Source organism: Lepisosteus platostomus, chromosome 7 (genome assembly GCF_059453375.1).
Source record: "Lepisosteus platostomus isolate fLepPlt1 chromosome 7, fLepPlt1.hap1, whole genome shotgun sequence".
Classification (NCBI taxonomy): domain Eukaryota; kingdom Metazoa; phylum Chordata; class Actinopteri; order Semionotiformes; family Lepisosteidae; genus Lepisosteus; species Lepisosteus platostomus.
The window spans coordinates 26443063-26467911 of NC_142617.1; positions in this window are offsets into that span (position 1 = coordinate 26443063).

The following is a 24849-nucleotide window of genomic DNA, read 5'->3' on the forward strand; positions in this document are numbered from 1 at the left end:
TCAGATCTTAACCCCAGTGTGCAGAAAGGTTCAAAACGTGTTTTTCAGCAGAAATAAACATGTTTCTGCAAGTTTGGTCAACCCCATGTAAGTTATGGGGCAGTAACAGTACACTTTTCAAAACGTGTTTTTCAGCCCGAAATAAACGCGTTTTTTCAGACAACTGAATCCCCATGTAGCAGCAAGGCTCAGAAGAGCCCACACACTCAGATCTTAACCCCAGTGTGCAGAAAGGGTCAAAACGTGTTTTTCAGCAGAAATAAACATGTTTCTGCAAGTTTGGTCAACCCCATGTAAGTTATGGGGCAGTAACAGTACACTTTTCAAAACGTGTTTTTCAGCCCGAAATAAACGCGTTTTTTCAGACAACTGAATCCCCATGTAGCAGCAAGGCTCAGAAGAGCCCACACACTCAGATCTTAACCCCAGTGTGCAGAAAGGTTCAAAACGTGTTTTTCAGCAGAAATAAACATGTTTCTGCAAGTTTGGTCAACCCCATGTAAGGTATGGGGCAGTAACAGTACACTTTTCAAAACGTGTTTTTCAGCCCGAAATAAACGTGTTTTTTCAGACAACTGAATCCCCATGTAGCAGCAAGGCTCAGAAGAGACAACACACTCAGATCTTAACCCCAGTGTGCAGAAAGGTTCAAAACGTGTTTTTCAGCAGAAATAAACATGTTTCTGCAAGTTTGGTCAACCCCATGTAAGTTATGGGGCAGTAACAGTACACTTTTCAAAACGTGTTTTTCAGCCCGAAATAAACGCGTTTTTTCAGACAACTGAATCCCCATGTAGCAGCAAAGCTCAGAAGAGCCCACACACTCAGATCTTAACCCCAGTGTGCAAAAAGGTTCAAAACGTGTTTTTCAGCAGAAATAAACATGTTTCTGCAAGTTTGGTCAACCCCATGTAAGTTATGGGGCAGTAACAGTACACTTTTCAAAACGTGTTTTTCAGCCCGAAATAAACGCGTTTATTCAGACAACTGAATCCCCATGTAGCAGCAAAGCTCAGAAGAGCCCACACACTCAGATCTTAACCCCAGTGTGCAGTAAGGTTCAAAACGTGTTTTTCAGCTGAAATAAACATGTTTCTGCAAGTTTGGTCAACCCCATGTAAGTTATGGGTCAGTAACAGTACACTTTTCAAAACGTGTTTTTCAGCCCGAAATAAACGCGTTTTTTCAGACAACTGAATCCCCATGTAGCAGCAAGGCTCAGAAGAGCCCACACACTCAGATCTTAACCCCAGTGTGCAGAAAGGTTCAAAACGTGTTTTTCAGCAGAAATAAACATGTTTCTGCAAGTTTGGTCAACCCCATGTAAGTTATGTTGCAGTAACAGTACACTTTTCAAAACGTGTTTTTCAGCCCGAAATAAACGCGTTTTTTCAGACAACTGAATCCCCATGTAGCAGCAAGGCTCAGAAGAGCCCACACACTCAGATCTTAACCCCAGTGTGCAGAAAGGTTCAAAACGTGTTTTTCAGCAGAAATAAACATGTTTCTGCAAGTTTGGTCAACCCCATGTAAGTTATGGGGCAGTAACAGTACACTTTTCAAAACGTGTTTTTCAGCCCGAAATAAACGCGTTTTTTCAGACAACTGAATCCCCATGTAGCAGCAAGGCTCAGAAGAGCCCACACACTCAGATCTTAACCCCAGTGTGCAGAAAGGTTCAAAACGTGTTTTTCAGCAGAAATAAACATGTTTCTGCAAGTTTGGTCAACCCCATGTAAGTTATGGGGCAGTAACAGTACACTTTTCAAAACGTGTTTTTCAGCCCGAAATAAACGCGTTTTTTCAGACAACTGAATCCCCATGTAGCAGCAAGGCTCAGAAGAGCCCACACACTCAGATCTTAACCCCAGTGTGCAGAAAGGTTCAAAACGTGTTTTTCAGCAGAAATAAACATGTTTCTGCAAGTTTGGTCAACCCCATGTAAGTTATTGGGCAGTAACAGTACACTTTTCAAAACGTGTTTTTCAGCCCGAAATAAACGCGTTTTTTCAGACAACTGAATCCCCATGTAGCAGCAAGGCTCAGAAGAGCCCACACACTCAGATCTTAACCCCAGTGTGCAGTAAGGTTCAAAACGTGTTTTTCAGCAGAAATAAACATGTTTCTGCAAGTTTGGTCAACCCCATGTAAGTTATGGGGCAGTAACAGTACACTTTTCAAAACGTGTTTTTCAGCCCGAAATAAACGCGTTTTTTCAGACAACTGAATCCCCATGTAGCAGCAAGGCTCAGAAGAGCCCACACACTCAGATCTTAACCCCAGTGTGCAGAAAGGGTCAAAACGTGTTTTTCAGCAGAAATAAACATGTTTCTGCAAGTTTGGTCAACCCCATGTAAGTTATGGGGCAGTAACAGTACACTTTTCAAAACGTGTTTTTCAGCCCGAAATAAACGCGTTTTTTCAGACAACTGAATCCCCATGTAGCAGCAAGGCTCAGAAGAGACAACACACTCAGATCTTAACCCCAGTGTGCAGAAAGGTTCAAAACGTGTTTTTCAGCAGAAATAAACATGTTTCTGCAAGTTTGGTCAACCCCATGTAAGTTATGGGGCAGTAACAGTACACTTTTCAAAACGTGTTTTTCAGCCCGAAATAAACGCGTTTTTTCAGACAACTGAATCCCCATGTAGCAGCAAGTCTCAGAAGAGCCCACACACTCAGATCTTAACCCCAGTGTGCAGAAAGGTTCAAAACGTGTTTTTCAGCAGAAATAAACATGTTTCTGCAAGTTTGGTCAACCCCATGTAAGGTATGGGGCAGTAACAGTACACTTTTCAAAACGTGTTTTTCAGCCCGAAATAAACGCGTTTTTTCAGACAACTGAATCCCCATGTAGCAGCAAGGCTCAGAAGAGCCCACACACTCAGATCTTAACCCCAGTGTGCAGAAAGGTTCAAAACGTGTTTTTCAGCAGAAATAAACATGTTTCTGCAAGTTTGGTCAACCCCATGTAAGTTATGGGGCAGTAACAGTACACTTTTCAAAACGTGTTTTTCAGCCCGAAATAAACGCGTTTTTCCAAACAACTGAATCCCCATGTAGCAGCAAGGCTCAGAAGAGCCCACACACTCAGATCTTAACCCCAGTGTGCAGAAAGGTTCAAAACGTGTTTTTCAGCAGAAATAAACATGTTTCTGCAAGTTTGGTCAACCCCATGTAAGGTATGGGGCAGTAACAGTACACTTTTCAAAACGTGTTTTTCAGCCCGAAATAAACGCGTTTTTTCAGACAACTGAATCCCCATGTAGCAGCAAGGCTCAGAAGAGCCCACACACTCAGATCTTAACCCCAGTGTGCAGAAAGGGTCAAAACGTGTTTTTCAGCAGAAATAAACATGTTTCTGCAAGTTTGGTCAACCCCATGTAAGTTATGGGGCAGTAACAGTACACTTTTCAAAACGTGTTTTTCAGCCCGAAATAAACGCGTTTTTTCAGACAACTGAATCCCCATGTAGCAGCAAGGCTCAGAAGAGCCCACACACTCAGATCTTAACCCCAGTGTGCAGAAAGGTTCAAAACGTGTTTTTCAGCAGAAATAAACATGTTTCTGCAAGTTTGGTCAACCCCATGTAAGTTATGGGGCAGTAACAGTACACTTTTCAAAACGTGTTTTTCAGCCCGAAATAAACGCGTTTTTTCAGACAACTGAATCCCCATGTAGCAGCAAGTCTCAGAAGAGCCCACACACTCAGATCTTAACCCCAGTGTGCAGTAAGGTTCAAAACGTGTTTTTCAGCAGAAATAAACATGTTTCTGCAAGTTTGGTCAACCCCATGTAAGTTATGGGGCAGTAACAGTACACTTTTCAAAACGTGTTTTTCAGCCCGAAATAAACGCGTTTTTTCAGACAACTGAATCCCCATGTAGCAGCAAGTCTCAGAAGAGCCCACACACTCAGATCTTAACCCCAGTGTGCAGAAAGGTTCAAAACGTGTTTTTCAGCAGAAATAAACATGTTTCTGCAAGTTTGGTCAACCCCATGTAAGTTATGGGGCAGTAACAGTACACTTTTCAAAACGTGTTTTTCAGCCCGAAATAAACGCGTTTTTTCAGACAACTGAATCCCCATGTAGCAGCAAGTCTCAGAAGAGCCCACACACTCAGATCTTAACCCCAGTGTGCAGTAAGGTTCAAAACGTGTTTTTCAGCAGAAATAAACATGTTTCTGCAAGTTTGGTCAACCCCATGTAAGTTATGGGGCAGTAACAGTACACTTTTCAAAACGTGTTTTTCAGCCCGAAATAAACGCGTTTTTTCAGACAACTGAATCCCCATGTAGCAGCAAGTCTCAGAAGAGCCCACACACTCAGATCTTAACCCCAGTGTGCAGAAAGGTTCAAAACGTGTTTTTCAGCAGAAATAAACATGTTTCTGCAAGTTTGGTCAACCCCATGTAAGGTATGGGGCAGTAACAGTACACTTTTCAAAACGTGTTTTTCAGCCCGAAGTAAACGCGTTTTTTCAGACAACTGAATCCCCATGTAGCAGCAAGGCTCAGAAGAGCCCACACACTCAGCTCTTATCCCCAGTGTGCAGAAAGGGTCAAAACGTGTTTTTCAGCAGAAATAAACATGTTTCTGCAAGTTTGGTCAACCCCATGTAAGTTATGGGGCAGTAACAGTACACTTTTCAAAACGTGTTTTTCAGCCCGAAATAAACGCGTTTTTTCAGACAACTGAATCCCCATGTAGCAGCAAGGCTCAGAAGAGCCCACACACTCAGATCTTAACCCCAGTGTGCAGAAAGGTTCAAAACGTGTTTTTCAGCAGAAATAAACATGTTTCTGCAAGTTTGGTCAACCCCATGTAAGTTATGGGGCAGTAACAGTACACTTTTCAAAACGTGTTTTTCAGCCCGAAATAAACGCGTTTTTTCAGACAACTGAATCCCCATGTAGCAGCAAGGCTCAGAAGAGCCCACACACTCAGATCTTAACCCCAGTGTGCAGAAAGGGTCAAAACGTGTTTTTCAGCAGAAATAAACATGTTTCTGCAAGTTTGGTCAACCCCATGTAAGTTATGGGGCAGTAACAGTACACTTTTCAAAACGTGTTTTTCAGCCCGAAATAAACGCGTTTTTTCAGACAACTGAATCCCCATGTAGCAGCAAGGCTCAGAAGAGCCCACACACTCAGATCTTAACCCCAGTGTGCAGAAAGGTTCAAAACGTGTTTTTCAGCAGAAATAAACATGTTTCTGCAAGTTTGGTCAACCCCATGTAAGTTATGGGGCAGTAACAGTACACTTTTCAAAACGTGTTTTTCAGCCCGAAATAAACGCGTTTTTTCAGACAACTGAATCCCCATGTAGCAGCAAGTCTCAGAAGAGCCCACACACTCAGATCTTAACCCCAGTGTGCAGTAAGGTTCAAAACGTGTTTTTCAGCAGAAATAAACATGTTTCTGCAAGTTTGGTCAACCCCATGTAAGTTATGGGGCAGTAACAGTACACTTTTCAAAACGTGTTTTTCAGCCCGAAATAAACGCGTTTTTTCAGACAACTGAATCCCCATGTAGCAGCAAGGCTCAGAAGAGCCCACACACTCAGATCTTAACCCCAGTGTGCAAAAAGGTTCAAAACGTGTTTTTCAGCAGAAATAAACATGTTTCTGCAAGTTTGGTCAACCCCATGTAAGTTATGGGGCAGTAACAGTACACTTTTCAAAACGTGTTTTTCAGCCCGAAATAAACGCGTTTTTTCAGACAACTGAATCCCCATGTAGCAGCAAGGCTCAGAAGAGCCCACACACTCAGATCTTAACCCCAGTGTGCAGAAAGGTTCAAAGCGTGTTTTTCAGCAGAAATAAACATGTTTCTGCAAGTTTGGTCAACCCCATGTAAGTTATGGGGCAGTAACAGTACACTTTTAAAAACGTGTTTTTCAGCCCGAAATAAACGCGTTTTTTCAGACAACTGAATCCCCATGTAGCAGCAAGGCTCAGAAGAGCCCACACACTCAGATCTTAACCCCAGTGTGCAAAAAGGTTCAAAACGTGTTTTTCAGCAGAAATAAACATGTTTCTGCAAGTTTGGTCAACCCCATGTAAGTTATGGGGCAGTAACAGTACACTTTTCAAAACGTGTTTTTCAGCCCGAAATAAACGCGTTTTTTCAGACAACTGAATCCCCATGTAGCAGCAAGGCTCAGAAGAGCCCACACACTCAGATCTTAACCCCAGTGTGCAGAAAGGGTCAAAACGTGTTTTTCAGCAGAAATAAACATGTTTCTGCAAGTTTGGTCAACCCCATGTAAGTTATGGGGCAGTAACAGTACACTTTTCAAAACGTGTTTTTCAGCCCGAAATAAACGCGTTTTTTCAGACAACTGAATCCCAATGTAGCAGCAAGGCTCAGAAGAGCCCACACACTCAGATCTTAACCCCAGTGTGCAGAAAGGTTCAAAACGTGTTTTTCAGCAGAAATAAACATTTTTCTGCAAGTTTGGTCAACCCCATGTAAGGTATGGGGCAGTAACAGTACACTTTTCAAAACGTGTTTTTCAGCCCGAAATAAACGCGTTTTTTCAGACAACTAAATCCCCATGTAGCAGCAAGGCTCAGAAGAGCCCACACACTCAGATCTTAACCCCAGTGTGCAGAAAGGTTCAAAACGTGTTTTTCAGCAGAAATAAACATGTTTCTGCAAGTTTGGTCAACCCCATGTAAGTTATGGGGCAGTAACAGTACACTTTTCAAAACGTGTTTTTCAGCCCGAAATAAACGCGTTTTTTCAGACAACTGAATCCCCATGTAGCAGCAAGGCTCAGAAGAGCCCACACACTCAGATCTTAACCCCAGTGTGCAGAAAGGTTCAAAACGTGTTTTTCAGCAGAAATAAACATGTTTCTGCAAGTTTGGTCAACCCCATGTAAGGTATGGGGCAGTAACAGTACACTTTTCAAAACATGTTTTTCAGCCCGAAGTAAACGCGTTTTTTCAGACAACTGAATCCCCATGTAGCAGCAAGGCTCAGAAGAGCCCACACACTCAGCTCTTATCCCCAGTGTGCAGAAAGGGTCAAAACGTGTTTTTCAGCAGAAATAAACATGTTTCTGCAAGTTTGGTCAACCCCATGTAAGTTATGGGGCAGTAACAGTACACTTTTCAAAACGTGTTTTTCAGCCCGAAATAAACGCGTTTTTTCAGACAACTGAATCCCCATGTAGCAGCAAGGCTCAGAAGAGCCCACACACTCAGATCTTAACCCCAGTGTGCAGAAAGGTTCAAAACGTGTTTTTCAGCAGAAATAAACATGTTTCTGCAAGTTTGGTCAACCCCATGTAAGTTATGGGGCAGTAACAGTACACTTTTCAAAACGTGTTTTTCAGCCCGAAATAAACGCGTTTTTTCAGACAACTGAATCCCCATGTAGCAGCAAGTCTCAGAAGAGCCCACACACTCAGATCTTAACCCCAGTGTGCAGAAAGGTTCAAAACGTGTTTTTCAGCAGAAATAAACATGTTTCTGCAAGTTTGGTCAACCCCATGTAAGTTATGGGGCAGTAACAGTACACTTTTCAAAACGTGTTTTTCAGCCCGAAATAAACGCGTTTTTTCAGACAACTGAATCCCCATGTAGCAGCAAGTCTCAGAAGAGCCAACACACTCAGATCTTAACCCCAGTGTGCAGAAAGGTTCAAAACGTGTTTTTCAGCAGAAATAAACATGTTTCTGCAAGTTTGGTCAACCCCATGTAAGGTATGGGGCAGTAACAGTACACTTTTCAAAACGTGTTTTTCAGCCCGAAATAAACGCGTTTTTTCAGACAACTGAATCCCCATGTAGCAGCAAGGCTCAGAAGAGCCCACACACTCAGATCTTAACCCCAGTGTGCAGAAAGGGTCAAAACGTGTTTTTCAGCAGAAATAAACATGTTTCTGCAAGTTTGGTCAACCCCATGTAAGTTATGGGGCAGTAACAGTACACTTTTCAAAACGTGTTTTTCAGCCCGAAATAAACGCGTTTTTTCAGACAACTGAATCCCCATGTAGCAGCAAGGCTCAGAAGAGCCCACACACTCAGATCTTAACCCCAGTGTGCAGAAAGGTTCAAAACGTGTTTTTCAGCAGAAATAAACATGTTTCTGCAAGTTTGGTCAACCCCATGTAAGTTATGGGGCAGTAACAGTACACTTTTCAAAACGTGTTTTTCAGCCCGAAATAAACGCGTTTTTTCAGACAACTGAATCCCCATGTAGCAGCAAGTCTCAGAAGAGCCCACACACTCAGATCTTAACCCCAGTGTGCAGTAAGGTTCAAAACGTGTTTTTCAGCAGAAATAAACATGTTTCTGCAAGTTTGGTCAACCCCATGTAAGTTATGGGGCAGTAACAGTACACTTTTCAAAACCTGTTTTTCAGCCCGAAATAAACGCGTTTTTTCAGACAACTGAATCCCCATGTAGCAGCAAGGCTCAGAAGAGCCCACACACTCAGATCTTAACCCCAGTGTGCAAAAAGGTTCAAAACGTGTTTTTCAGCAGAAATAAACATGTTTCTGCAAGTTTGGTCAACCCCATGTAAGTTATGGGGCAGTAACAGTACACTTTTCAAAACGTGTTTTTCAGCCCGAAATAAACGCGTTTTTTCAGACAACTGAATCCCCATGTAGCAGCAAGGCTCAGAAGAGCCCACACACTCAGATCTTAACCCCAGTGTGCAGAAAGGGTCAAAACGTGTTTTTCAGCAGAAATAAACATGTTTCTGCAAGTTTGGTCAACCCCATGTAAGTTATGGGGCAGTAACAGTACACTTTTCAAAACGTGTTTTTCAGCCCGAAATAAACGCGTTTTTTCAGACAACTGAATCCCAATGTAGCAGCAAGGCTCAGAAGAGCCCACACACTCAGATCTTAACCCCAGTGTGCAGAAAGGTTCAAAACGTGTTTTTCAGCAGAAATAAACATTTTTCTGCAAGTTTGGTCAACCCCATGTAAGGTATGGGGCAGTAACAGTACACTTTTCAAAACGTGTTTTTCAGCCCGAAATAAACGCGTTTTTTCAGACAACTAAATCCCCATGTAGCAGCAAGGCTCAGAAGAGCCCACACACTCAGATCTTAACCCCAGTGTGCAGAAAGGTTCAAAACGTGTTTTTCAGCAGAAATAAACATGTTTCTGCAAGTTTGGTCAACCCCATGTAAGTTATGTTGCAGTAACAGTACACTTTTCAAAACGTGTTTTTCAGCCCGAAATAAACGCGTTTTTTCAGACAACTGAATCCCCATGTAGCAGCAAGGCTCAGAAGAGCCCACACACTCAGATCTTAACCCCAGTGTGCAGAAAGGTTCAAAACGTGTTTTTCAGCAGAAATAAACATGTTTCTGCAAGTTTGGTCAACCCCATGTAAGTTATGGGGCAGTAACAGTACACTTTTCAAAACGTGTTTTTCAGCCCGAAATAAACGCGTTTTTTCAGACAACTGAATCCCCATGTAGCAGCAAGGCTCAGAAGAGCCCACACACTCAGATCTTAACCCCAGTGTGCAGAAAGGGTCAAAACGTGTTTTTCAGCAGAAATAAACATGTTTCTGCAAGTTTGGTCAACCCCATGTAAGTTATGGGGCAGTAACAGTACACTTTTCAAAACGTGTTTTTCAGCCCGAAATAAACGCGTTTTTTCAGACAACTGAATCCCCATGTAGCAGCAAGGCTCAGAAGAGCCCACACACTCAGATCTTAACCCCAGTGTGCAGAAAGGTTCAAAACGTGTTTTTCAGCAGAAATAAACATGTTTCTGCAAGTTTGGTCAACCCCATGTAAGGTATGGGGCAGTAACAGTACACTTTTCAAAACGTGTTTTTCAGCCCGAAATAAACGTGTTTTTTCAGACAACTGAATCCCCATGTAGCAGCAAGGCTCAGAAGAGCCCACACACTCAGATCTTAACCCCAGTGTGCAGAAAGGTTCAAAACGTGTTTTTCAGCAGAAATAAACATGTTTCTGCAAGTTTGGTCAACCCCATGTAAGTTATGGGGCAGTAACAGTACACTTTTCAAAACGTGTTTTTCAGCCCGAAATAAACGCGTTTTTTCAGACAACTGAATCCCCATGTAGCAGCAAAGCTCAGAAGAGCCCACACACTCAGATCTTAACCCCAGTGTGCAAAAAGGTTCAAAACGTGTTTTTCAGCAGAAATAAACATGTTTCTGCAAGTTTGGTCAACCCCATGTAAGTTATGGGGCAGTAACAGTACACTTTTCAAAACGTGTTTTTCAGCCCGAAATAAACGCGTTTTTTCAGACAACTGAATCCCCATGTAGCAGCAAGTCTCAGAAGAGCCCACACACTCAGATCTTAACCCCAGTGTGCAGTAAGGTTCAAAACGTGTTTTTCAGCAGAAATAAACATGTTTCTGCAAGTTTGGTCAACCCCATGTAAGTTATGGGTCAGTAACAGTACACTTTTCAAAACGTGTTTTTCAGCCCAAAATAAACGCGTTTTTTCAGACATCTGAATCCCCATGTAGCAGCAAGGCTCAGAAGAGCCCACACACTCAGATCTTAACCCCAGTGTGCAGAAAGGTTCAAAACGTGTTTTTCAGCAGAAATAAACATGTTTCTGCAAGTTTGGTCAACCCCATGTAAGTTATGGGGCAGTAACAGTACACTTTTCAAAACGTGTTTTTCAGCCCGAAATAAACGCGTTTTTTCAGACAACTGAATCCCCATGTAGCAGCAAGGCTCAGAAGAGCCCACACACTCAGATCTTAACCCCAGTGTGCAGAAAGGTTCAAAACGTGTTTTTCAGCAGAAATAAACATGTTTCTGCAAGTTTGGTCAACCCCATGTAAGTTATGGGGCAGTAACAGTACACTTTTCAAAACGTGTTTTTCAGCCCGAAATAAACGCGTTTTTTCAGACAACTGAATCCCCATGTAGCAGCAAGGCTCAGAAGAGCCCACACACTCAGATCTTAACCCCAGTGTGCAAAAAGGTTCAAAACGTGTTTTTCAGCAGAAATAAACATGTTTCTGCAAGTTTGGTCAACCCCATGTAAGTTATGTTGCAGTAACAGTACACTTTTCAAAACGTGTTTTTCAGCCCGAAATAAACGCGTTTTTTCAGTCAACTGAATCCCCATGAAGCAGCAAGGCTCAGATGAGCCCACACACTCAGCTCTTATCCCCAGTGTGCAGAAAGGGTCAAAACGTGTTTTTCAGCAGAAATAAACATGTTTCTGCAAGTTTGGTCAACCCCATGTAAGTTATGGGGCAGTAACAGTACACTTTTCAAAACGTGTTTTTCAGCCCGAAATAAACGCGTTTTTTCAGACAACTGAATCCCCATGTAGCAGCAAGGCTCAGAAGAGCCCACACACTCAGATCTTAACCCCAGTGTGCAGAAAGGTTCAAAACGTGTTTTTCAGCAGAAATAAACATGTTTCTGCAAGTTTGGTCAACCCCATGTAAGGTATGGGGCAGTAACAGTACACTTTTCAAAACGTGTTTTTCAGCCCGAAATAAACGCGTTTTTTCAGACAACTGAATCCCCATGTAGCAGCAAGGCTCAGAAGAGCCCACACACTCAGATCTTAACCCCAGTGTGCAGAAAGGTTCAAAACGTGTTTTTCAGCAGAAATAAACATGTTTCTGCAAGTTTGGTCAACCCCATGTAAGTTATGGGGCAGTAACAGTACACTTTTCAAAACGTGTTTTTCAGCCCGAAATAAACGCGTTTTTTCAGACAACTGAATCCCCATGTAGCAGCAAGGCTCAGAAGAGCCCACACACTCAGATCTTAACCCCAGTGTGCAAAAAGGTTCAAAACGTGTTTTTCAGCAGAAATAAACATGTTTCTGCAAGTTTGGTCAACCCCATGTAAGTTATGGGGCAGTAACAGTACACTTTTCAAAACGTGTTTTTCAGCCCGAAATAAACGCGTTTTTTCAGACAACTGAATCCCCATGTAGCAGCAAGGCTCAGAAGAGCCCACACACTCAGATCTTAACCCCAGTGTGCAGAAAGGGTCAAAACGTGTTTTTCAGCAGAAATAAACATGTTTCTGCAAGTTTGGTCAACCCCATGTAAGTTATGGGGCAGTAACAGTACACTATTCAAAACATGTTTTTCAGCCCGAAATAAACGCGTTTTTTCAGACAACTGAATCCCCATGTAGCAGCAAGGCTCAGAAGAGCCCACACACTCAGATCTTAACCCCAGTGTGCAGAAAGGTTCAAAACGTGTTTTTCAGCAGAAATAAACATGTTTCTGCAAGTTTGGTCAACCCCATGTAAGGTATGGGGCAGTAACAGTACACTTTTCAAAACGTGTTTTTCAGCCCGAAATAAACGCGTTTTTTCAGACAACTAAATCCCCATGTAGCAGCAAGGCTCAGAAGAGCCCACACACTCAGATCTTAACCCCAGTGTGCAGAAAGGTTCAAAACGTGTTTTTCAGCAGAAATAAACATGATTCTGCAAGTTTGGTCAACCCCATGTAAGTTATGGGGCAGTAACAGTACACTTTTCAAAACGTGTTTTTCAGCCCGAAATAAACGTGTTTTTTCAGACAACTGAATCCCCATGTAGCAGCAAGGCTCAGAAGAGCCCACACACTCAGATCTTAACCCCAGTGTGCAAAAAGGTTCAAAACGTGTTTTTCAGCAGAAATAAACATGTTTCTGCAAGTTTGGTCAACCCCATGTAAGTTATGTTGCAGTAACAGTACACTTTTCAAAACGTGTTTTTCAGCCCGAAATAAACGCGTTTTTTCAGACAACTGAATCCCCATGTAGCAGCAAGGCTCAGAAGAGCCCACACACTCAGATCTTAACCCCAGTGTGCAGAAAGGTTCAAAACGTGTTTTTCAGCAGAAATAAACATGTTTCTGCAAGTTTGGTCAACCCCATGTAAGGTATGGGGCAGTAACAGTACACTTTTCAAAACGTGTTTTTCAGCCCGAAATAAACGCGTTTTTTCAGACAACTGAATCCCCATGTAGCAGCAAGGCTCAGAAGAGCCCACACACTCAGATCTTAACCCCAGTGTGCAGAAAGGTTCAAAACGTGTTTTTCAGCAGAAATAAACATGTTTCTGCAAGTTTGGTCAACCCCATGTAAGTTATGGGGCAGTAACAGTACACTTTTCAAAACGTGTTTTTCAGCCCGAAATAAACGCGTTTTTTCAGACAACTGAATCCCCATGTAGCAGCAAGGCTCAGAAGAGCCCACACACTCAGATCTTAACCCCAGTGTGCAAAAAGGTTCAAAACGTGTTTTTCAGCAGAAATAAACATGTTTCTGCAAGTTTGGTCAACCCCATGTAAGTTATGGGGCAGTAACAGTACACTTTTCAAAACGTATTTTTCAGCCCGAAATAAACGCGTTTTTTCAGACAACTGAATCCCCATGTAGCAGCAAGGCTCAGAAGAGCCCACACACTCAGATCTTAACCCCAGTGTGCAGAAAGGGTCAAAACGTGTTTTTCAGCAGAAATAAACATGTTTCTGCAAGTTTGGTCAACCCCATGTAAGTTATGGGGCAGTAACAGTACACTTTTCAAAACGTGTTTTTCAGCCCGAAATAAACGCGTTTTTTCAGACAACTGAATCCCAATGTAGCAGCAAGGCTCAGAAGAGCCCACACACTCAGATCTTAACCCCAGTGTGCAGAAAGGTTCAAAACGTGTTTTTCAGCAGAAATAAACATGTTTCTGCAAGTTTGGTCAACCCCATGTAAGGTATGGGGCAGTAACAGTACACTTTTCAAAACGTGTTTTTCAGCCCGAAATAAACGCGTTTTTTCAGACAACTAAATCCCCATGTAGCAGCAAGGCTCAGAAGAGCCCACACACTCAGATCTTAACCCCAGTGTGCAGAAAGGTTCAAAACGTGTTTTTCAGCAGAAATAAACATGTTTCTGCAAGTTTGGTCAACCCCATGTAAGTTATGGGGCAGTAACAGTACACTTTTCAAAACGTGTTTTTCAGCCCGAAATAAACGCGTTTTTTCAGACAACTGAATCCCCATGTAGCAGCAAGGCTCAGAAGAGCCCACACACTCAGATCTTAACCCCAGTGTGCAGAAAGGGTCAAAACGTGTTTTTCAGCAGAAATAAACATGTTTCTGCAAGTTTGGTCAACCCCATGTAAGTTATGGGGCAGTAACAGTACACTTTTCAAAACGTGTTTTTCAGACCGAAATAAACGCGTTTTTTCAGACAACTGAATCCCCATGTAGCAGCAAGGCTCAGAAGAGCCCACACACTCAGATCTTAACCCCAGTGTGCAGAAAGGTTCAAAACGTGTTTTTCAGCAGAAATAAACATGTTTCTGCAAGTTTGGTCAACCCCATGTAAGGTATGGGGCAGTAACAGTACACTTTTCAAAACGTGTTTTTCAGCCCGAAATAAACGCGTTTTTTCAGACAACTAAATCCCCATGTAGCAGCAAGGCTCAGAAGAGCCCACACACTCAGATCTTAACCCCAGTGTGCAGAAAGGTTCAAAACGTGTTTTTCAGCAGAAATAAACATGTTTCTGCAAGTTTGGTCAACCCCATGTAAGTTATGGGGCAGTAACAGTACACTTTTCAAAACGTGTTTTTCAGCCCGAAATAAACGCGTTTTTTCAGACAACTGAATCCCCATGTAGCAGCAAGGCTCAGAAGAGCCCACACACTCAGATCTTAACCCCAGTGTGCAGAAAGGTTCAAAACGTGTTTTTCAGCAGAAATAAACATGTTTCTGCAAGTTTGGTCAACCCCATGTAAGGTATGGGGCAGTAACAGTACACTTTTCAAAACGTGTTTTTCAGCCCGAAATAAACGTGTTTTTTCAGACAACTGAATCCCCATGTAGCAGCAAGGCTCAGAAGAGCCCACACACTCAGATCTTAACCCCAGTGTGCAGAAAGGTTCAAAACGTGTTTTTCAGCAGAAATAAACATGTTTCTGCAAGTTTGGTCAACCCCATGTAAGTTATGGGGCAGTAACAGTACACTTTTCAAAACGTGTTTTTCAGCCCGAAATAAACGCGTTTTTTCAGACAACTGAATCCCCATGTAGCAGCAAAGCTCAGAAGAGCCCACACACTCAGATCTTAACCCCAGTGTGCAAAAAGGTTCAAAACGTGTTTTTCAGCAGAAATAAACATGTTTCTGCAAGTTTGGTCAACCCCATGTAAGTTATGGGGCAGTAACAGTACACTTTTCAAAACGTGTTTTTCAGCCCGAAAGAAACGCGTTTTTTCAGACAACTGAATCCCCATGTAGCAGCAAGGCTCAGAAGAGCCCACACACTCAGATCTTAACCCCAGTGTGCAGAAATGGTCAAGACGTGTTTTTCAGCAGAAATAAACATGTTTCTGCAAGTTTGGTAAACCCCATGTAAGTTATGGGGCAGTAACAGTACACTTTTCAAAACGTGTTTTTCAGCCCGAAATAAACGCGTTTTTTCAGACAACTGAATCCCCATGTAGCAGCAAGGCTCAGAAGAGCCCACACACTCAGATCTTAACCCCAGTGTGCAGAAAGGTTCAAAACGTGTTTTTCAGCAGAAATAAACATGTTCCTGCAAGTTTGGTCAACCCCATGTAAGGTATGGGGCAGTAACAGTACACTTTTCAAAACGTGTTTTTCAGCCCGAAATAAACGCGTTTTTTCAGACAACTGAATCCCCATGTAGCAGCAAGGCTCAGAAGAGCCCACACACTCAGATCTTAACCCCAGTGTGCAGAAAGGTTCAAAACGTGTTTTTCAGCAGAAATAAACATGTTTCTGCAAGTTTGGTCAACCCCATGTAAGCTATGGGGCAGTAACAGTACACTTTTCAAAACGTGTTTTTCAGCCCGAAATAAACGCGTTTTTTCAGACAACTGAATCCCCATGTAGCAGCAAGGCTCAGAAGAGCCCACACACTCAGATCTTAACCCCAGTGTGCAAAAAGGTTCAAAACGTGTTTTTCAGCAGAAATAAACATGTTTCTGCAAGTTTGGTCAACCCCATGTAAGTTATGGGGCAGTAACAGTACACTTTTCAAAACGTGTTTTTCAGCCCGAAATAAACGCGTTTTTTCAGACAACTGAATCCCCATGTAGCAGCAAGGCTCAGAAGAGCCCACACACTCAGATCTTAACCCCAGTGTGCAGAAAGGTTCAAAACGTGTTTTTCAGCAGAAATAAACATGTTTCTGCAAGTTTGGTCAACCCCATGTAAGGTATGGGGCAGTAACAGTACACTTTTCAAAACGTGTTTTTCAGCCCGAAATAAACGTGTTTTTTCAGACAACTGAATCCCCATGTAGCAGCAAAGCTCAGAAGAGCCCACACACTCAGATCTTAACCCCAGTGTGCAAAAAGGTTCAAAACGTGTTTTTCAGCAGAAATAAACATGTTTCTGCAAGTTTGGTCAACCCCATGTAAGTTATGGGGCAGTAACAGTACACTTTTCAAAACGTGTTTTTCAGCCCGAAATAAACGCGTTTTTTCAGACAACTGAATCCCCATGTAGCAGCAAGGCTCAGAAGAGCCCACACACTCAGATCTTAACCCCAGTGTGCAGAAAGGGTCAAAACGTGTTTTTCAGCAGAAATAAACATGTTTCTGCAAGTTTGGTCAACCCCATGTAAGTTATGGGGCAGTAACAGTACACTTTTCAAAACGTGTTTTTCAGCCCGAAATAAACGCGTTTTTTCAGACAACTGAATCCCCATGTAGCAGCAAGGCTCAGAAGAGCCCACACACTCAGATCTTAACCCCAGTGTGCAGAAAGGTTCAAAACGTGTTTTTCAGCAGAAATAAACATGTTTCTGCAAGTTTGGTCAACCCCATGTAAGGTATGGGGCAGTAACAGTACACTTTTCAAAACGTGTTTTTCAGCCCGAAATAATCGCGTTTTTTCAGACAACTAAATCCCCATGTAGCAGCAAGGCTCAGAAGAGCCCACACACTCAGATCTTAACCCCAGTGTGCAGAAAGGTTCAAAACGTGTTTTTCAGCAGAAATAAACATGTTTCTGCAAGTTTGGTCAACCCCATGTAAGTTATGGGGCAGTAACAGTACACTTTTCAAAACGTGTTTTTCAGCCCGAAATAAACGCGTTTTTTCAGACAACTGAATCCCCATGTAGCAGCAAGGCTCAGAAGAGCCCACACACTCAGATCTTAACCCCAGTGTGCAGAAAGGGTCAAAACGTGTTTTTCAGCAGAAATAAACATGTTTCTGCAAGTTTGGTCAACCCCATGTAAGTTATGGGGCAGTAACAGTACACTTTTCAAAACGTGTTTTTCAGCCCGAAATAAACGCGTTTTTCCAGACAACTGAATCCCCATGTAGCAGCAAGGCTCAGAAGAGCCCACACACTCAGATCTTAACCCCAGTGTGCAGAAAGGTTCAAAACGTGTTTTTCAGCAGAAATAAACATGTTTCTGCAAGTTTGGTCAACCCCATGTAAGGTATGGGGCAGTAACAGTACACTTTTCAAAACGTGTTTTTCAGCCCGAAATAAACGTGTTTTTTCAGACAACTGAATCCCCATGTAGCAGCAAGGCTCAGAAGAGCCCACACACTCAGATCTTAACCCCAGTGTGCAGAAAGGTTCAAAACGTGTTTTTCAGCAGAAATAAACATGTTTCTGCAAGTTTGGTCAACCCCATGTAAGTTATGGGGCAGTAACAGTACACTTTTCAAAACGTGTTTTTCAGCCCAAAATAAACGCGTTTTTTCAGACAACTGAATCCCCATGTAGCAGCAAAGCTCAGAAGAGCCCACACACTCAGATCTTAACCCCAGTGTGCAAAAAGGTTCAAAACGTGTTTTTCAGCAGAAATAAACATGTTTCTGCAAGTTTGGTCAACCCCATGTAAGTTATGGGGCAGTAACAGTACACTTTTCAAAACGTGTTTTTCAGCCCGAAATAAACGCGTTTTTTCAGACAACTGAATCCCCATGTAGCAGCAAGGCTCAGAAGAGCCCACACACTCAGATCTTAACCCCAGTGTGCAAAAAGGTTCAAAACGTGTTTTTCAGCAGAAATAAACATGTTTCTGCAAGTTTGGTCAACCCCATGTAAGTTATGGGGCAGTAACAGTACACTTTTCAAAACGTGTTTTTCAGCCCGAAATAAACGCGTTTTTTCAGACAACTGAATCCCCATGTAGCAGCAAGGCTCAGAAGAGACCACACACTCAGATCTTAACCCCAGTGTGCAGAAAGGTTCAAAACGTGTTTTTCAGCAGAAATAAACATGTTTCTGCAAGTTTGGTCAACCCCATGTAAGTTATGGGGCAGTAACAGTACACTTTTCAAAACGTGTTTTTCAGCCCGAAATAAACGCGTTTTTTCAGACAACTGAATCCCCATGTAGCAGCAAAGCTCAGAAGAGCCCACACACTCAGATCTTAACCCCAGTGTGCAAAAAGGTTCAAAACGTGTTTTTCAGCAGAAATAAACATGTTTCTGCAAGTTTGGTCAACCCCATGTAAGTTATGGGGCAGTAACAGTACACTTTTCAAAACGTGTTTTTCAGCCCGAAATAAACGCGTTTTTTCAGACAACTGAATCCCCATGTAGCAGCAAGGCTCAGAAGAGCCCACACACTCAGATCTTAACCCCAGTGTGCAGAAAGGGTCAAAACGTGTTTTTCAGCAGAAATAAACATGTTTCTGCAAGTTTGGTCAACCCCATGTAAGTTATGGGGCAGTAACAGTACACTTTTCAAAACGTGTTTTTCAGCCCGAAATAAACGCGTTTTTTCAGACAACTGAATCCCCATGTAGCAGCAAGGCTCAGAAGAGCCCACACACTCAGATCTTAACCCCAGTGTGCAGAAAGGTTCAAAACGTGTTTTTCAGCAGAAATAAACATGTTTCTGCAAGTTTGGTCAACCCCATGTAAGGTATGGGGCAGTAACAGTACACTTTTCAAAACGTGTTTTTCAGCCCGAAATAAACGCGTTTTTTCAGACAACTAAATCCCCATGTAGCAGCAAGGCTCAGAAGAGCCCACACACTCAGATCTTAACCCCAGTGTGCAGAAAGGTTCAAAACGTGTTTTTCAGCAGAAATAAACATGTTTCTGCAAGTTTGGTCAACCCCATGTAAGTTATGGGGCAGTAACAGTACACTTTTCAAAACGTGTTTTTCAGCCCGAAATAAACGCGTTTTTTCAGACAACTGAATCCCCATGTAGCAGCAAGGCTCAGAAGAGCCCACACACTCAGATCTTAACCCCAGTGTGCAGAAAGGGTCAAAACGTGTTTTTCAGCAGAAATAAACATGTTTCTGCAAGTTTGGTCAACCCCATGTAAGTTATGGGGCAGTAACAGTACACTTTTCAAAACGTGTTTTTCAGCCCGAAATAAACGCGTTTTTTCAGACAACTGAATCCCCATGTAGCAGCAAGGCTCAGAAGAGCCCACACACTCAGATCTTAACCCCAGTGTGCAGAAAGGTTCAAAACGTGTTTTTCAGCAGAAATAAACATGTTTCTGCAAGTTTGGTCAACCCCATGTAAGGTATGGGGCAGTAACAGTACACTTTTCAAAACGTGTTTTTCAGCCCGAAATAAACGTGTTTTTTCAGACAACTGAATCCCCATGTAGCAGCAAGGCTCAGAAGAGCCCACACACTCAGATCTTAACCCCAGTGTGCAGAAAGGTTCAAAACGTGTTTTTCAGCAGAAATAAACATGTTTCTGCAAGTTTGGTCAACCCCATGTAAGTTATGGGGCAGTAACAGTACACTTTTCAAAACGTGTTTTTCAGCCCGAAATAAACGCGTTTTTTCAGACAACTGAATCCCCATGTAGCAGCAAAGCTCAGAAGAGCCCACACACTCAGATCTTAACCCCAGTGTGCAAAAAGGTTCAAAACGTGTTTTTCAGCAGAAATAAACATGTTTCTGCAAGTTTGGTCAACCCCATGTAAGTTATGGGGCAGTAACAGTACACTTTTCAAAACGTGTTTTTCAGCCCGAAATAAACGCGTTTTTTCAGACAACTGAATCCCCATGTAGCAGCAAGGCTCAGAAGAGCCCACACACTCAGATCTTAACCCCAGTGTGCAGAAATGGTCAAGACGTGTTTTTCAGCAGAAATAAACATGTTTCTGCAAGTTTGGTAAACCCCATGTAAGTTATGGGGCAGTAACAGTACACTTTTCAAAACGTGTTTTTCAGCCCGAAATAAACGCGTTTTTTCAGACAACTGAATCCCCATGTAGCAGCAAGGCTCAGAAGAGCCCACACACTCAGATCTTAACCCCAGTGTGCAGAAAGGGTCAAAACGTGTTTTTCAGCAGAAATAAACATGTTTCTGCAAGTTTGGTCAACCCCATGTAAGTTATGGGGCAGTAACAGTACACTTTTCAAAACGTGTTTTTCAGCCCGAAATAAACGCGTTTTTCCAGACAACTGAATCCCCATGTAGCAGCAAGGCTCAGAAGAGCCCACACACTCAGATCTTAACCCCAGTGTGCAGAAAGGTTCAAAACGTGTTTTTCAGCAGAAATAAACATGTTTCTGCAAGTTTGGTCAACCCCATGTAAGGTATGGGGCAGTAACAGTACACTTTTCAAAACGTGTTTTTCAGCCCGAAATAAACGTGTTTTTTCAGACAACTGAATCCCCATGTAGCAGCAAGGCTCAGAAGAGCCCACACACTCAGATCTTAACCCCAGTGTGCAGAAAGGTTCAAAACGTGTTTTTCAGCAGAAATAAACATGTTTCTGCAAGTTTGGTCAACCCCATGTAAGTTATGGGGCAGTAACAGTACACTTTTCAAAACGTGTTTTTCAGCCCGAAATAAACGCGTTTTTTCAGACAACTGAATCCCCATGTAGCAGCAAAGCTCAGAAGAGCCCACACACTCAGATCTTAACCCCAGTGTGCAAAAAGGTTCAAAACGTGTTTTTCAGCAGAAATAAACATGTTTCTGCAAGTTTGGTCAACCCCATGTAAGTTATGGGGCAGTAACAGTACACTTTTCAAAACGTGTTTTTCAGCCCGAAATAAACGCGTTTTTTCAGACAACTGAATCCCCATGTAGCAGCAAGGCTCAGAAGAGCCCACACACTCAGATCTTAACCCCAGTGTGCAAAAAGGTTCAAAACGTGTTTTTCAGCAGAAATAAACATGTTTCTGCAAGTTTGGTCAACCCCATGTAAGTTATGGGGCAGTAACAGTACACTTTTCAAAACGTGTTTTTCAGCCCGAAATAAACGCGTTTTTTCAGACAACTGAATCCCCATGTAGCAGCAAGGCTCAGAAGAGCCCACACACTCAGATCTTAACCCCAGTGTGCAGAAAGGTTCAAAACGTGTTTTTCAGCAGAAATAAACATGTTTCTGCAAGTTTGGTCAACCCCATGTAAGGTATGGGGCAGTAACAGTACACTTTTCAAAACGTGTTTTTCAGCCCGAAATAAACGTGTTTTTTCAGACAACTGAATCCCCATGTAGCAGCAAGGCTCAGAAGAGCCCACACACTCAGATCTTAACCCCAGTGTGCAGAAAGGTTCAAAACGTGTTTTTCAGCAGAAATAAACATGTTTCTGCAAGTTTGGTCAACCCCATGTAAGTTATGGGGCAGTAACAGTACACTTTTCAAAACGTGTTTTTCAGCCCGAAATAAACGCGTTTTTTCAGACAACTGAATCCCCATGTAGCAGCAAAGCTCAGAAGAGCCCACACACTCAGATCTTAACCCCAGTGTGCAAAAAGGTTCAAAACGTGTTTTTCAGCAGAAATAAACATGTTTCTGCAAGTTTGGTCAACCCCATGTAAGTTATGGGGCAGTAACAGTACACTTTTCAAAACGTGTTTTTCAGCCCGAAATAAACGCGTTTTTTCAGACAACTGAATCCCCATGTAGCAGCAAGGCTCAGAAGAGCCCACACACTCAGATCTTAACCCCAGTGTGCAGAAAGGGTCAAAACGTGTTTTTCAGCAGAAATAAACATGTTTCTGCAAGTTTGGTCAACCCCATGTAAGTTATGGGGCAGTAACAGTACACTTTTCAAAACGTGTTTTTCAGCCCGAAATAAACGCGTTTTTTCAGACAACTGAATCCCCATGTAGCAGCAAGGCTCAGAAGAGCCCACACACTCAGATCTTAACCCCAGTGTGCAGAAAGGTTCAAAACGTGTTTTTCAGCAGAAATAAACATGTTTCTGCAAGTTTGGTCAACCCCATGTAAGGTATGGGGCAGTAACAGTACACTTTTCAAAACGTGTTTTTCAGCCCGAAATAAACGCGTTTTTTCAGACAACTAAATCCCCATGTAGCAGCAAGGCTCAGAAGAGCCCACACACTCAGATCTTAACCCCAGTGTGCAGAAAGGTTCAAAACGTGTTTTTCAGCAGAAATAAACATGTTTCTGCAAGTTTGGTCAACCCCATGTAAGTTATGGGGCAGTAACAGTACACTTTTCAAAACGTGTTTTTCAGCCCGAAATAAACGCGTTTTTTCAGACAACTGAATCCCCATGTAGCAGCAAGGCTCAGAAGAGCCCACACACTCAGATCTTAACCCCAGTGTGCAGAAAGGGTCAAAACGTGTTTTTCAGCAGTAATAAACATGTTTCTGCAAGTTTGGTCAACCCAATGTAAGTTATGGGGCAGTAACAGTACACTTTTCAAAACGTGTTTTTCAGCCCGAAATAAACGCGTTTTTCCAGACAACTGAATCCCCATGTAGCAGCAAGGCTCAGAAGAGCCCACACACTCAGATCTTAACCCCAGTGTGCAGAAATGGTCAAGACGTGTTTTTCAGCAGAAATAAACATGTTTCTGCAAGTTTGGTAAACCCCATGTAAGTTATGGGGCAGTAACAGTACACTTTTCAAAACGTGTTTTTCAGCCCGAAATAAACGCGTTTTTTCAGACAACTAAATCCCCATGTAGCAGCAAGGCTCAGAAGAGCCCACACACTCAGATCTTAACCCCAGTGTGCAGAAAGGTTCAAAACGTGTTTTTCAGCAGAAATAAACATGTTTCTGCAAGTTTGGTCAACCCCATGTAAGTTATGGGGCAGTAACAGTACACTTTTCAAAACGTGTTTTTCAGCCCGAAATAAACGCGTTTTTTCAGACAACTGAATCCCCATGTAGCAGCAAGGCTCAGAAGAGCCCACACACTCAGATCTTAACCCCAGTGTGCAGAAAGGGTCAAAACGTGTTTTTCAGCAGAAATAAACATGTTTCTGCAAGTTTGGTCAACCCCATGTAAGTTATGGGGCAGTAACAGTACACTTTTCAAAACGTGTTTTTCAGCCCGAAATAAACGCGTTTTTTCAGACAACTGAATCCCCATGTAGCAGCAAGGCTCAGAAGAGCCCACACACTCAGATCTTAACCCCAGTGTGCAGAAAGGTTCAAAACGTGTTTTTCAGCAGAAATAAACATGTTTCTGCAAGTTTGGTCAACCCCATGTAAGGTATGGGGCAGTAACAGTACACTTTTCAAAACGTGTTTTTCAGCCCGAAATAAACGTGTTTTTTCAGACAACTGAATCCCCATGTAGCAGCAAGGCTCAGAAGAGCCCACACACTCAGATCTTAACCCCAGTGTGCAGAAAGGTTCAAAACGTGTTTTTCAGCAGAAATAAACATGTTTCTGCAAGTTTGGTCAACCCCATGTAAGTTATGGGGCAGTAACAGTACACTTTTCAAAACGTGTTTTTCAGCCCGAAATAAACGCGTTTTTTCAGACAACTGAATCCCCATGTAGCAGCAAAGCTCAGAAGAGCCCACACACTCAGATCTTAACCCCAGTGTGCAAAAAGGTTCAAAACGTGTTTTTCAGCAGAAATAAACATGTTTCTGCAAGTTTGGTCAACCCCATGTAAGTTATGGGGCAGTAACAGTACACTTTTCAAAACGTGTTTTTCAGCCCGAAATAAACGCGTTTTTTCAGACAACTGAATCCCCATGTAGCAGCAAGGCTCAGAAGAGCCCACACACTCAGATCTTAACCCCAGTGTGCAGAAATGGTCAAGACGTGTTTTTCAGCAGAAATAAACATGTTTCTGCAAGTTTGGTAAACCCCATGTAAGTTATGGGGCAGTAACAGTACACTTTTCAAAACGTGTTTTTCAGCCCGAAATAAACGCGTTTTTTCAGACAACTGAATCCCCATGTAGCAGCAAGGCTCAGAAGAGCCCACACACTCAGATCTTAACCCCAGTGTGCAGAAAGGGTCAAAACGTGTTTTTCAGCAGAAATAAACATGTTTCTGCAAGTTTGGTCAACCCCATGTAAGTTATGGGGCAGTAACAGTACACTTTTCAAAACGTGTTTTTCAGCCCGAAATAAACGCGTTTTTCCAGACAACTGAATCCCCATGTAGCAGCAAGGCTCAGAAGAGCCCACACACTCAGATCTTAACCCCAGTGTGCAGAAAGGTTCAAAACGTGTTTTTCAGCAGAAATAAACATGTTTCTGCAAGTTTGGTCAACCCCATGTAAGGTATGGGGCAGTAACAGTACACTTTTCAAAACGTGTTTTTCAGCCCGAAATAAACGTGTTTTTTCAGACAACTGAATCCCCATGTAGCAGCAAGGCTCAGAAGAGCCCACACACTCAGATCTTAACCCCAGTGTGCAGAAAGGTTCAAAACGTGTTTTTCAGCAGAAATAAACATGTTTCTGCAAGTTTGGTCAACCCCATGTAAGTTATGGGGCAGTAACAGTACACTTTTCAAAACGTGTTTTTCAGCCCGAAATAAACGCGTTTTTTCAGACAACTGAATCCCCATGTAGCAGCAAAGCTCAGAAGAGCCCACACACTCAGATCTTAACCCCAGTGTGCAAAAAGGTTCAAAACGTGTTTTTCAGCAGAAATAAACATGTTTCTGCAAGTTTGGTCAACCCCATGTAAGTTATGGGGCAGTAACAGTACACTTTTCAAAACGTGTT